The 13,235-nt window shown below is 44.0% G+C and overlaps 1 long non-coding RNA gene across 1 annotated transcript; it reads left to right on the top strand.

Moving 5' to 3' along the window:
- Nucleotides 1-1,378: 1,378 nt before the first annotated feature.
- Nucleotides 1,379-12,729, top strand: LOC147915328 (uncharacterized). The gene is made up of 3 exons (XR_015554332.1): nucleotides 1,379-2,537; nucleotides 7,379-7,679; nucleotides 8,963-12,729. It is a non-coding gene; the product is annotated as an uncharacterized LOC147915328 (long non-coding RNA).
- Nucleotides 12,730-13,235: the final 506 nt, after the last annotated feature.

The following is a 13,235-nucleotide window of genomic DNA, read 5'->3' on the forward strand; positions in this document are numbered from 1 at the left end:
TCCAAGGTCCTTAGCTATAAAAAGGTTCCTCTTCCCTTGTATCTTTTTCCATCAAAGGATATAAATGGCTTAGACACTTCCTTATCATCAAATACACACATAGACTATATTGGGCACTATTCTTGGTACAGAAAACGGATGGTCATGAGACCCACCCTGTGTTCTGCTCTCTGTGGGCTTATGTATGCATATGCATTTCTTCACATGAACCAGGGCTCTTCCTTGCCACTATGCCAAGTCCTAGCAACAGGAAACAAGCTCCGTAGGGGCTTCATTTAAAGGATTAACTTCCAGTGACTCATGATTCTTATAGGGATCTTCCTGATGCTCCATCTTGCTCTAATACATGCTTATTTCCTAACTGCACGTGGTTGCCGCAACCAATGACAGAGGTAAAGTTAGGAAAGAGGCAGACAGCTGGGATAAGGATAAAGGATGCTGAGTGTAACTATCCAGGTACATAGCTGCAACAGAGACTCGGAACACCGCACTCAGCCCTCAGTTGCCCTTCTCTCATCTCCAGGCTTCCCCGGTGCCTCCTGTCCCCTGGTGCTCCATGGTGCTAGATTTTGCCTTGTCTTCTTCTTTTTTTTATATATAATTTTATTTATTTATTCCCCCAAAGCCCCAGTAGATAGTTGTATGTCACAGCTGCACATCCTTCTAGTTGCTGTATGTGGGACGCGGCCTCAGCATGGCCCGACAAGCGGTGCGTCGGTGCGCGCCCGGGATCCGAACCCGGACCGCCAGCAGCGGAGCGTGCGCACTTAACTGCTTAGCCACGGGGCCGGCCCTGCCTTGTCTTCTATTGTGCCTATTTCATTCCATGTGTTATTACAGAGTGTTGTTTTCCTTGTCTTTATCCCACAAAATAACTTGTAAGGTGCTATTCTTCTGGGTGGTCCTCCAGCGCAGGATCTGCCCAGGATGCCCATTTATAAATGTCAAGTGAACCTCTCTGGTCTGTTACAGGGAGTATCAAGGATGTATTGATGCATGAGAATCTAGAGCTGTTGGGCCTCGGTCAGACCTCCTTTCAGAAATGGATAACCTTCTGGTAGAATAATCTTCAGATAGAGATAAATAAAGAATGCTTTAGATCAGAACCAGGAATATCTTTACCCCGAATGAGATTGTGAAGACCCAGGAAGACTTTAGGTGGTTTAGGAGTGGAGAAAAGAGTATCAGACAAAGGGAGGAAGGAGGAGAGGGCAAAAGGGAAGAGGATTACAGAGGCACTCCCTCTTGTGAGATTACATAGCGATTAGCCCAGTGAAAATGAATATTTATGAAGGTGGCGCTGATTATATTACGGGGGATCATTTGAATAATCATGAATATGTTTCCCTGCATTTGGACCTAATGGGACGGTTTTGAGTCTTTAATGAGGCATTGGCGCGTGTTTGAAGAGCCAGGGAGAGGAGAGTGGGAGCAGAGAGGAGGGGATGAACAATACAGGTCACAAGGTTTATGCACACATTTCTCACTGTACTCTTCTCTTATCCCTGCAGTCCTGTCTATATAGATCTAGGGAAAAAATGTCTAAAATCATGCACCGGTGTCTGTCAGCGCATAGGCTAAAATGGTTTGCTGTGTCTTCTAAATCTACCCTGCACTTGAAGAGGGGGAAACAGTTTGTCCTTAGGCAGATTGTGAGCCTGAGTTGTAGGACGGTTAAGTGACTTTTCCAATGTTGCAGAGCTCTTTACTGGCTGAACCAAAGCTTCAGATCCATCTCCGGGACTTCCAAATGCATAGGGTGAATATGCATGTCCGCTTTGCCTGGTTGTTTCTGGGTTAGGCCTATTGTCCCGCCATAATTGCTAATGGATTGTCCCTTTCATTCACAAAAGTGTAAGAGTTGGGTTGTTACACAGCTTGAGCAAAGTACTCATTTCTTTCTTTTCTTTTCAGTCCCCAGCAGGATGCCAGGTACCCATAAATGATGGTGGTTGTTTTGAAAGGAGAGATCGCAAGAGGGCAGGTGTCAGGAAGTAGGAACTGCATAGAAAGAAGGGAGCATTTATGTGTTCTTGTGAGTTGTTCCAAGGGCAGGGAGGAGTAGGGGCGAAGGAGGAGGACTCATAGTGTGAAGGTTGGATCTCAACAAACTGAGATGGACTCGCTTCCCAGGGAAGACATACACGAAACCAGCCCGCACACAAACCAGAATGTCAACTCAGATATTTTCTACAAGGAGAAACAGCTCTCCTCGGTCCAGGCATGCTCGTGTGGGCGGTACGAGCAAGAGAGAGGAGAGGTAATCTGGCGCCCTGGAGCTGGGCAAGGCTGGCTCCAAAACCCCACTCTTTTACCGTATCTGCAGGTTGACCTTGGGCAAGCCCTCTTGTTCTCCGAGGCCTGGGTTCCTCGGCAGGAAGTTGGGCTGTGTGAGGCTGACACGCAACAAGGAGCGTACGCAAGGTGCCCAGCACAGGGTGCAGATCAGGACATGGGAGCTATTATTAGGCTCTCCCTGCAGGCGGAAGCGGAATTGCTTTCGGGTCGCCGGCTCGGCGGGAACTGGCGCGGGGGAGGTAAGCGGGGGATTCAGCTGTCCGCTGCATGCTCTCCGCGCGGGGCTACACCTGCCACGTTAGCTGGCAGCTCCCGCTGGGAAGGTTCTGGGTCGGGCGCTGTCAAAGCAGCGTTCGACTGGAGTTTATTTTCCCAAGCTTCTAAGTTGACCCACCCCCCTCTTCTGATTGACACATTCTTTCTTTAGATATGCTAATTAATTCAATTAGATTACAGTCTAGTCTTGTCTTGGCAAGCTTTGTCTCTTAAGGGGACTTTGCCTGTCTTAGGCCTTTTATATTAGATGTTTTAACAGTTCACCTCTAAGGAGGTAAACATTTAACCTTATTTCTGACTTCCTTCGGGAGTATCAGTCTGGACACCTCCATCCCTGGACCAGGGCCCGTTCATCCATCCATCCATGTATCCATTCAACAAAGATATATTTGAGTGTCTACTGGGATCTTGGGCAATTTTTTTTTTTCACAGAAGAAACTATATCTCACTTTCCTAATCTATAAACTGGGCTGTCCAGTGAATTGTTATGAAGAATAAATGAAGTCATCCTTGCAGAATGATTAAAGGAGAAAATCATGAGTACCATAGTTTATGGCGTATAGTAGGCACTCAATCAATTTGTTGAATGAGTGAATGAATAAACATTGCCTATGGTTATTGTTACTCTTGTCATGTGCCAGGCATTTCGCTGCACTTTGGGGATATAATCGTGAACCAGACACAAGGTCCTGCTCCCTTGGAGTCTATGGTCCACGAGGGATAGAGACCAGCAACCCCAGTGCTGTAGAATAAATGCAACAATTGGGGAAATACAGGGTATTATTAGAGCTCCTAGCTGGAGGACCAAAGTCCTCCTAGGCTCCCCAGAGGAAGTGGGCTCCAAGCTGTGACACGAATGGTCAGAGCTAGCCAGGCAGAGGTGGAGAACCTGAGTGCCCCAGTGCAAAGCTCTCAAGGCAAGAAAGACTTCTTCCAACAATGAGACCCTGACAAACTATGGGAGTGGACCTCACCAGGGGACTTGGGCCTGACAAGAGGCTGGGGAGGTAAGCAAGAGTTGGATTTTGGATGGCTGAATAAACCACATAAAGGAGTTGGATTTTATTCTAAGAGCCATGGAGTGTTTAGGAGACAGAGGTCCACAGGCTTGATAAAAACTAGAGCAGGGAGGAAAGGCTAAAGGAGGGCTGCGGATGACTCGGGGCTTTCAAGCTTGGACTCCATATGCAGTGGTGGTCAACATAACATGGCGCCAGACTGCCTGGGATTGAATGCTGACTCCATCGTTCAAGGCTATGTGCTTAAGAAAGTTACCTAGCTGCATTTGTAAACTGAGATCATCACAGGACTCACTTCACAGGTTTGTGTGACAGAAGGTGGGTTCAATGAGATAATATGTACAGAGCAAAATACTTAGAGCATTACCTGGCGTAGAGTAAGTGCTCCGTAAGTGTTGAGTATTATCCTTGCTACTACAACTCACACACCAAGGAGTCACAGATTCTGCAAAACCAGCTATCTAAAACGCATCTGAGGAATGGAGGGGGAGGGGGAAAGCTTACAAACGGCCAGAAGATGGAAACTCCAGGAGCTTGGCGCTCCTCTTCTTAGTTTAGCCATGGTTCTTACAAACTTGGTTACTTGGTTTCAATAGCTGATTAGAAAAGGAGGAGCTACCAGAAGCAGGACCCCTAGGAAAGGCAGAAATAACTCCTGGCAGCTGAAGGAAAATCGAAGAAGTACCAGGAGAAACAGATGCAAGACCCACAGAAGTATAGCACACTGGGTAACCGTGGTCATTTAGGGCAGAAGGTGAGAGTCCTATACACCCAAAGCGCACTAAAGGCTTCACCGTATTCTAGTACAACTATTGAGAGCAAAAAGGCTCTTTCAGAATGCAGCTCGCCGGTAAGGCAGGAGAACGTTTTTAGAACTTTAGAAATAATGTTATGTTGAATAGAACTTAGTAGATGCGCAAGAGATCCAAGGCGAAGCTGCCCGGCGTGCTGTATCGCTACTCTAAACCTCAGCGCCAACCTCCCTGGCTGTCTACGTCTTCCACCTGTTTCAACTTTTTCTTTTTGGGTTGTTTCTTGGATCTCTGAAATTTTCTTGGCTGGTTTTCAGTAGCAATCTGTCCCTTGTCACTTTATTCCTGTATCCCACCACTGTATTGTTGGTATTTGGTCATTTACTTCAAGATGTACTGAGATATACATTGCTCATAATTGTGCTCTATGGCTAAGGCACAGCAAAGCTTAAAAGAATTAGCAAGAAAAAACATACAGGGCAATTTATTGGATAAAGGTAGATGTTTTCTAGTAGGGGTTTTTTTCCCTCCAGGTAGGTGGGATGTGGGACAGGCAGAAGAAAAAGAAAACGTGGCTTCCTTCTGGGTGAAAACTCAAAGTTCAAACCATGGCAAGAAGCACTGATTTTCTGCTGCTGGGTGGAAAAGGTGTGCTTTCCCAGCTTCCACCGCCTTTCTGGCTTCCTGCCTCTGGAAAAGACCCATAAGAGGAATGCCACGGGTCACAAGAGTTACTTAGCTGAATAAATACACATGAGTGATTGGGGGAGAATTACAAAGTCTTCTCTAAGTAACCAAGTCAAAACTAACAATACTCGGTTGTCAGAACATCAAATGAAGCTGCCCAAACTATCACCCTCGATGCATCCAAAAGACTAGCTGTTGAGGACAACGTTTGATGGATGTAGTCATGTTTTCTAGCTTATGGGAACGAGGGCTCAATGGAGGAATAATAGAGTGTATGCAGTTGGGGAAGGAAATCCAGTGATTGTAGATGGGGGATGCTTGGCAAGACAAGGAATGGATAAAGGGTATTTAAAACCAAAGGATTCTGTTTTTACTGCCAAATTTATGGCTCAATTCTGATTTGTATCAGTAGGATTTGTAAGCTGTCCTTTGCCTGGGGTTTGGCAGTTTGGTATGTACTGGTGGTCTTAATCCAGTATCTGGACCAGAAAGCAAATGTTTTCATCCTTGGAATCCCCGTTACAATTGAAAATTTTCCAAGGAGACTGCAGAAGCCAGATGGGAATGAGGCATGCATCGCCCTGCTAGCACTAAGTTCTCAGTTGGTGCTTTGTTGCTTTGCGCTTTCTTCCTTCATTCCTGAACACTTATGAGTGCCTACTGTGTGCCAAGCCTCACAAGGCTCCAGAACACTCGATGTGGGGAATTTAGAGCAGTGAATCCAACTGACCTTGTCTTTGCCTCATGAAGTTTGTGTTCAAATGAGAGGGAAAGGAATTAAAGATGCAATATAATTAGGGTTGCCAGATTTAGCAAATAAAAATACAAGACACCCAGTTAAATTTGAATTTCAGATGAACAATGGACCATTTTTTAGTATAAGTAGGTTCCAAAGATGGCATATATTTTATCTGCCAACCCTAAATCTAATTTAGAGTAGGGTAAGTGCTATGGGACAATAAAGCAGAGTGAAGGGCTAGCTAGGGATGGAAGGAGGCGATTTTAGTTAGGGCGTCAGGGAAGCTCCCTCTGACAAGGTGACAACTGAGCAGAGACATGGATAAAGTGAGGGAGGAAGCCAGGCAGGTAGATATCTATGGAAAGAGCATCCACGGAGCAGGAACAGCACTGCAGAGACCCTCAGGTCCAATTCCCATGTCAAGAATTGGGCTCTGCCACAGCACACATTTAATAACTGAAATAGGCTGGTCTAATTCTGCGTCAGTCCACAGTTGTATTAGCCATTCATATTATATGCTAATTCTACAATATGATTATCAAAGTCTAAGTGGCTGGGGGTGGAAAAGGACATTCTATCCCACAAGAGTGGAAGGGAGCAGGGTAGTATGGAATTGTTGAGCATGGCACAAGAATGGAATTCAGCCTCAAAGCTCCACACTGGGGACTGGGAGGGCTCCTTTGGGACCTTATGCTGGTACATTGCTCCATGCTGGAGAGTACTATTGGGGTCTCAAGGCAGGTGAATCCATCAGTTGGAAGGGCTGCTTTAAATCCCACTCTACAGGCATAATAGTTTGGTATGAGTGTCAGCACCCCTAATATTTCTACACTTGCGTGTACACTTCGAGATGTAGCAGCCACTGTCAGAAAGTGCCCGGGATAACAGATAAAGAACGGTTTTCCAAGTGCCACCTAGAGATCCACAGCTCTAAGACAAACAGAGGCCTTCTCTGGCTTTATATTTACTCATGGGCTTTTGCTATTTAATTCTGAGTGCTTATTCACATTTTATCTAGGACAATAATAAAAAAGGAAAGTTGTTTCTTCTGTGACAAGCTTCCTAGCAGAAACAGTATAAATATTTTAGCACGAAATAAATAGGTTAAGAGAATGAAAATGGAAACACGACTCTTTTCCCAGATCTGCCCCGTGTGTCTCTCAGATCCTACCCACCTGATCATGCAGGAGTCCTACAATGGTCTTGGTTTTACAGGTGGCAAGACTTTTCCCCTCTTTTACAGCAAGATGCTCTGGATTTGCTAAGGATAACGGGGTCAGACTTTTTCATTGAGATTTTTATTATTTATCCAAATATTTTATTATTTAGTAGGCTCCAGAGAGAAAGGCTTTGGGATACTTCTGTGCATGTTCTCTCTCTCCTCTCCAGTCACCTGGCACTATGACCTCAGACAGGATGGATGAGACAGAAGATGAGGCTGGAGTCAAATTAGGAAGGCCTTGAAGGGGCAAAATCAGCAAGAACCAACACTGGCTCCCCCCGACCCCAGCCTGGACATTGAGAACCTAGACTACACCTTAGACTCTACATTAATATGACTTTGCTATTCTGTTGTCTTAATTGGCATTTTTTTTTTATTCTTCCAGTACTTTCCTGCCCAAGAAAATGGTTTGATTGTTTCTTGGAGGAATTTCTCCAAAGACCTATCAGCTCTTCAATGGAAAGGACACAATAGTTTGTGCTCTAAGATTCTTCTAATCCCTTATTCGGAAGTCCTCGTCTTGCTGTTTCTACCAGTCCTGGATTCTTCTACCTCCTAGCCAAGTTCCCACACTGATAGACCCACCTTAACGAAGCTTCCAATTCTCGATAAATTCTCAGCTTACCCACCTCTCTCCAAGACACTGCCCAACCTTTCTGAGGCAGTGTTCTCCTTTATGTACCACGGTAAGCCTTGAACTCAGCTTTGCTTTATCAACAGGTTGTGATGGTCATGTTTGGGGATCCAGCTTTTGACAAGAGGGCCCTTTTTCTTTTAGAGGAAAGGAATAACATGGTTTATATGCACTTAATATGACAAACTGGTTGCTTAAGGGCTATTTGGTGAGAAGAAATTGGTTGACAAGAGGTTAGTGATTAGTGCAGAAGTCTGTGTAAGCGATCAGGTGAGAGATAACTGTTTAAACCATGGCATCAAGTTGGGCAGGAACAGAGGGCAAGCATGCTGAGAAGGGCACAGAAAGAACGGACTACATTCTCCTCGATGTGGAGGGAGGAGTGTAAGATGACCGAGGGATGGAGAAAGGAGTGTGGTGCCGTTGAGTGACATGCCAATGGTGGAGGATGGAAGAAGAGGAGGTACATTTCTGGACCTCCTGAGTTGGAAGCGGTTGTCAATCGTTTCTCTAATTTTCTTGGTAATTCATTGTGATTTGAAGTTAAAGGAGATATTAGGGCTAGAGACACAGATTTGGGAATCCAGAATAAAGAGATACTTGAAGCCTGAGAGGGAATGTGTTTCCCCAAGAAGTGCAGATTTAAACAAAAAGAGGGCCAAAGATACAACTTTGAAAAAATCCATATGTAGGAGAGGAATGCAGGAAAATCAGCAAAGAAGAAAGACTGAGAAGGGATGATCTGTATGGAAAGGTGAAAGGAGCCATGGAAGTTAAAGAAAGAGAATTTTAAGGGGCTGATGTGAGGAGCCCATGCAGAATTCTCAAAGTAGGGAAAATCTTTCAGACTATAGTTTCATTAAAGGAAGCAGCCATAAAGGGGCCAGAGGGTTTACTTTATGCCCCAAGAGAAAGGGTCTTTATTTCCCTTGGCTTAATTTGTGCTTAGAGGACAAGAGTAGGATGGACCAGTCAAAAGAATCTGGACAGATGGGCAGCACCTGGAGGGCTAATTTAATGCTTCCTTTGCAAAGCTACTGAGTAGTGTGTGTGGTGCATGGTGCCTAGTGCCTGAGGCAGCTTAACTGGTTGTGGTTTCTGCTCTGAATTTTCCATGTGCTACAGCAGAGCTGACTTAACACTGTACGTGATGGACGGGGATGGATAAGATGGGAGAAGGGTCTGATAGTGGCTCAATACAGGGTTGACATAAGGGAAGCCATATTGTAGAGGGGAAACCATATTGTGACTTGGAATGACCTCTGACTAACTCTAGACTTTACGTCCCCTCCCAGCTGCTGTAAGTTGATAACTTTGTTCTTTGGAGTTCCTTAGGAATGTGATGTGATGACCTCTGGGCAGAGAGTCTATGCTGATAGCCATCATCAACTGAAAGACAACTGAAAGATCAGGGTGTAGGGCGTTGCTCCAGTCTCTGATGCATATCAAGTAAAACAAAGGACTGCCAGGAACTAAGACCAGATGGATGCCCCCACCCTGGGACTAGATGCCTCCACCCAGTAATCAGATGGATGCCCCCAACCTGGAACCAGATGCCTCCCCCACTTGGAGACCAGCCCTCTATATAACTGGCCTGTAGTCTTTGTTCTGTAAGATGGTTCTTTCAGATGTTAGTCGGCCATCTTCCCCCTTGCTAGCAAGCTGTAATAAACTGCCCTTTCTTTTCCACAATCTTACCTCTTGACAATTGGCTTTTGCCTTGGGGGGAGCAGATCATGCCCTTTGTACGGTAACAGGTCAGAGAAGAGGCACTGCCCGAAAGGGAGGACCCAGGAGCTCTCTGTAAGTGATGCAATCTAGATTGCATTTACATTTGGTGAGAGGCTCAGGTAGAAACTCAAAAAAAGTGTGGTGATGATTATTTATCTGATACTTGGAATGGGTTTATTCAGCACCACATTTTATTTTCCCAAATCTAGACTGTCAGTGCAGTGAAACTAAGGAATACAGGTTTTCACTGTGTCCAGCAAAAGTTGAGCTTTTTTCCACTCAAGGAAATTTTTCGAACCCCATGGCTTTTATACTCTTGATGGATCACCTATATCTTCATTTATAAATTAAATACAGGGAGTGCTATCCTAATATGTCATGTACATTACAAATTATACACAAAAATAGAAGTCAGAGAAGGCTGAAATTATGATGGACTAAACAATGTCATTACAATTTAATTTTCTCTATTAGCAATATAAAGTGTTTTGCTCTCATTAAAATTCTTAATATTGGGGCCAGCCCAGTGGTGCAGTGGTTGGGTTCGCACATTCTGCTTCACCAGCCTGGGGTTTGCCAGTTTGGGTCCTGGGCAGGGAGCTGCTCACCGCTCATCAGACCACGCTGAGGCAGTGTCCCACATACAAGAACTAGAAGGACCTACAACTAGGATATACAACTATGTACTGGGGGCTTTGGGGAGAAAAAAGAGGAAGATCGGCAACAGATATTAACTCAGGGCCAATTGTCCTCCAAAAAAAATTCTGTTATTTTATTTATTTATTTATTTCCCCAAAGCCCCAGTAGATAGTTGTACATCATAGTTGCACATCCTTCTAGTTGCTGCATGTGGGACGCGGCCTCAGCATGGCCAGAGAAGCGGTGTGTTGGTGCGCGCCCGGGATGGAACCCGGGCCGCCAGTAGCAGAGCGCGCGCGCTCAACCGTCAAGCCACGGGGCCGGCCCAAAAAAGAAAAAATTCTTAATATTGAACATGGTTCTCTTTTGGAACTCTTGGTATAATGCATTGTGATAAAGCAATTTGAAGGTCTTGTTCTAAGTTCAGTTTATTTCAACCTTGGTTGTTTTAAACACTGTCATAGTGGGAAAAGATGCTTCACCAAGTTATGTGCCATTGGAAGAGGTGGATAATTTTTACTACTTAATGATAATGCTTGTTTTTAAATCCCACCTACCAGCTATGCAAAAGGTTTAGTTGAAATTTAGGTGATGAATTGCTATTTCCCAATGTTGGTCAATTGTTCCTGCAGTGTAAACTGAAAGATGTTGCCTTTATAAAACCGGCAAACAGTTAGCCATTGATGATTAAGCAGCTAGTAACTATGCGGGAGCGGAATTGGCCACCTCAACATATGTCTTTGCCTGAAAGACACTTTGGCCCCCACCCCCACTAACTGATCAAAGGAGTTTGGGAGGGGAGGCCTGCCCCCAGAACAGGCTGTCACCATAGACAACTCTGGGTACCTGGAGAGTCCTTGCTAAGCCCATTCTTAGTTCTGGATACTCATTGTAAGAGACATTTACATTTGTAAAGGAAATCTCCATTTGTAAAGGTATCTTCTTCCCTGTATCAGGAAGAAGGGGGGGGATGGCCTTACCTGGAAACTTATCAGAACAGAAGGTGAGGGCTTAAATCTGCATGATAAAGTTACCCATTGTTTTTTTTTAATTTTTATTTATTTATCTTTTTCTGCCAAAGCCCCAGTAGACAGTTGTATGTCATAGTTGCACAGCCTTCTAGTTGCTGTATGTGGGACGAGGCCTCAGCATGGCCGGAGAAGCAGTGTGTCGGTGCGCGCCCAGGATCCGAACCCAGGCTGCCAGCAGCGGAGTGCGCGCACTTAACCGCTAAGCTACAGGGCCGGCCCCTAAACTCACCCATTTTTAACCGAGCTGTTTAGGCAATATGCTATCTGACTCCCACTAGGTTCCTATAGGTAACATCCCCCTGGAGCTGGGGTCACCATGGTAATTGGTGTTTGAGATATTTTTTTCAGGAACTAAACGCCTTGTCCACTTCAGGCCGGATTGAGACCACCAACCCACACAACTGGGCCCCATTATATGTCTGATAAGCGACCTTTTAACATCAAGAGGTTAGAACTCCACACTTAGGGCACGCTAACACTCCATTCTGTGAACATTTATCCTACGAAGAGGCATGAAGCCTGACTGCACTTTCGCAGATCATCAATTACCTCATCTCTCCTCACCTCCAATCATTTCAGACCACTTTGCCCCCTACCCCATAAATATCCCCGAGTCCCTATTTTCGGGGAAGTGGATTCATTCTCCCGTTTCCACACTTGGCTGCCTTGTGATTAATAAACCCTCTCTCTCTCTCTCTGCAATCTCATTGTCACGGAGATTGGCTTTCTGGGAGGCGGGCAAAAATGGACCTGGTGTGGTAACATTTGCATTTCTATATTTTAAACAAATAGGTTGAAACACATTGAAATTCTATCTGGGAGTTTTGTTTTTTTTAACAGTTTAAAAACTCTGTTTCTATTTTAAGTGAACATATCTGATAGTTGTCAAAGGTGATATTCATAAAAAATTTGTAGTACCAAATCATGTGTGATTTCTACACATCTGTTTCTAAAATGCTCTCTCCATAGCATGAGTTTCTTTCTAAAACCAATCACTTTCTTTTTGTGGTTAAAATATTATCTTTACCTCAAAGGGACAGAGTAAACATTTTTTTGTTCTAATGAAAAATTTGCCAGATAGCATATCATGGACGGCATTTACTGAAAAAACGGTTGGCAAATTTGAAATTACTCTTTTTTGTTTTTGTGAGGAAGATCAGCCTTGAGCTAACATCTATGCCAACCCTTCTCTTTTTTTTTGCTGAGGAAGACTGGCCCTGGGCTAACATCTGTGCCCATTTTCCCATTTTCCTCTACTTTATATAGGACACCGCCACAGCATGGCCTGACAAGTGGTGCATCGGTGCGCCCCGGGATTTGAACCTGGGCCGCCAGCAGCAAAACATTTGCACTTAACCACTATGCCACCTGGCCGGCCCCCAAAACTACTCTTTAAAGGACAATGAATAACTTATCTTTAAGTTCTTTGCCATAACATAGCCAGCAAACCACTACGTGATACAAAAGATTTCAAGTCATTTTTCATCTTTCAAAGTACAGGGTCCTCCTTAAAGGGACTGTTGTAAAGTCTTTCCTACACCCTCTCCCCTTTAAGAATTAAATTAACCTCACTGATGATATCCTGATCTATGAACTTCTGGCCTCCATTTCTTGGCTGCAGTAGCTTATCTGTGATTTAGCGATGAATTTTGTGTGTTGGAACTTTTGTAATTTAATCCTAGAATTTTAAGTTCCTCTATAGAAGCTACTTCTTTAGTTGTTAGTTACACAACTAACAATTAGTTAGTTGTGTAGTTAGTTAAAAAACTAGTTAACTAGTTAGTTAAAAAAATCATATATTCTTTTGATTAAAGAAACCATCGACTATTGGAGAATATACCTTCTCTGATAAACTTATTTAGTGGTTCATAAAAAATAAATTTTTTCAGATATGTCATCACTGGAACAGGATCAAGCATATACCCTAGGCAACAGCATGTTAGAAATAGCTGTTCTTTTCTTTCAACAGTAGAGCAATCCTCCCACACCGTGTAATTTATTCTAATACGTGTTTCTTCAAATCTACAGCAATATTTTCTAAGCATCTTCCAACTGTTTGCTGACAAATGAATGTATTTTATTTTGCAGTCATATTTTCTGGTTATTTTCATATTTTAACATTTGTTTATTTATATTTGTGTTTTCTGCCTTTCCAGAAATAACCAATGTTTCCCCAGTGATATGTGGCTTTTGGTCTTGTGGTCTTA

The sequence above is a fragment of the Ceratotherium simum genome, chromosome 14 (genome assembly GCF_057802395.1).
Source record: "Ceratotherium simum simum isolate JZ-2026a chromosome 14, ASM5780239v1, whole genome shotgun sequence".
Classification (NCBI taxonomy): domain Eukaryota; kingdom Metazoa; phylum Chordata; class Mammalia; order Perissodactyla; family Rhinocerotidae; genus Ceratotherium; species Ceratotherium simum.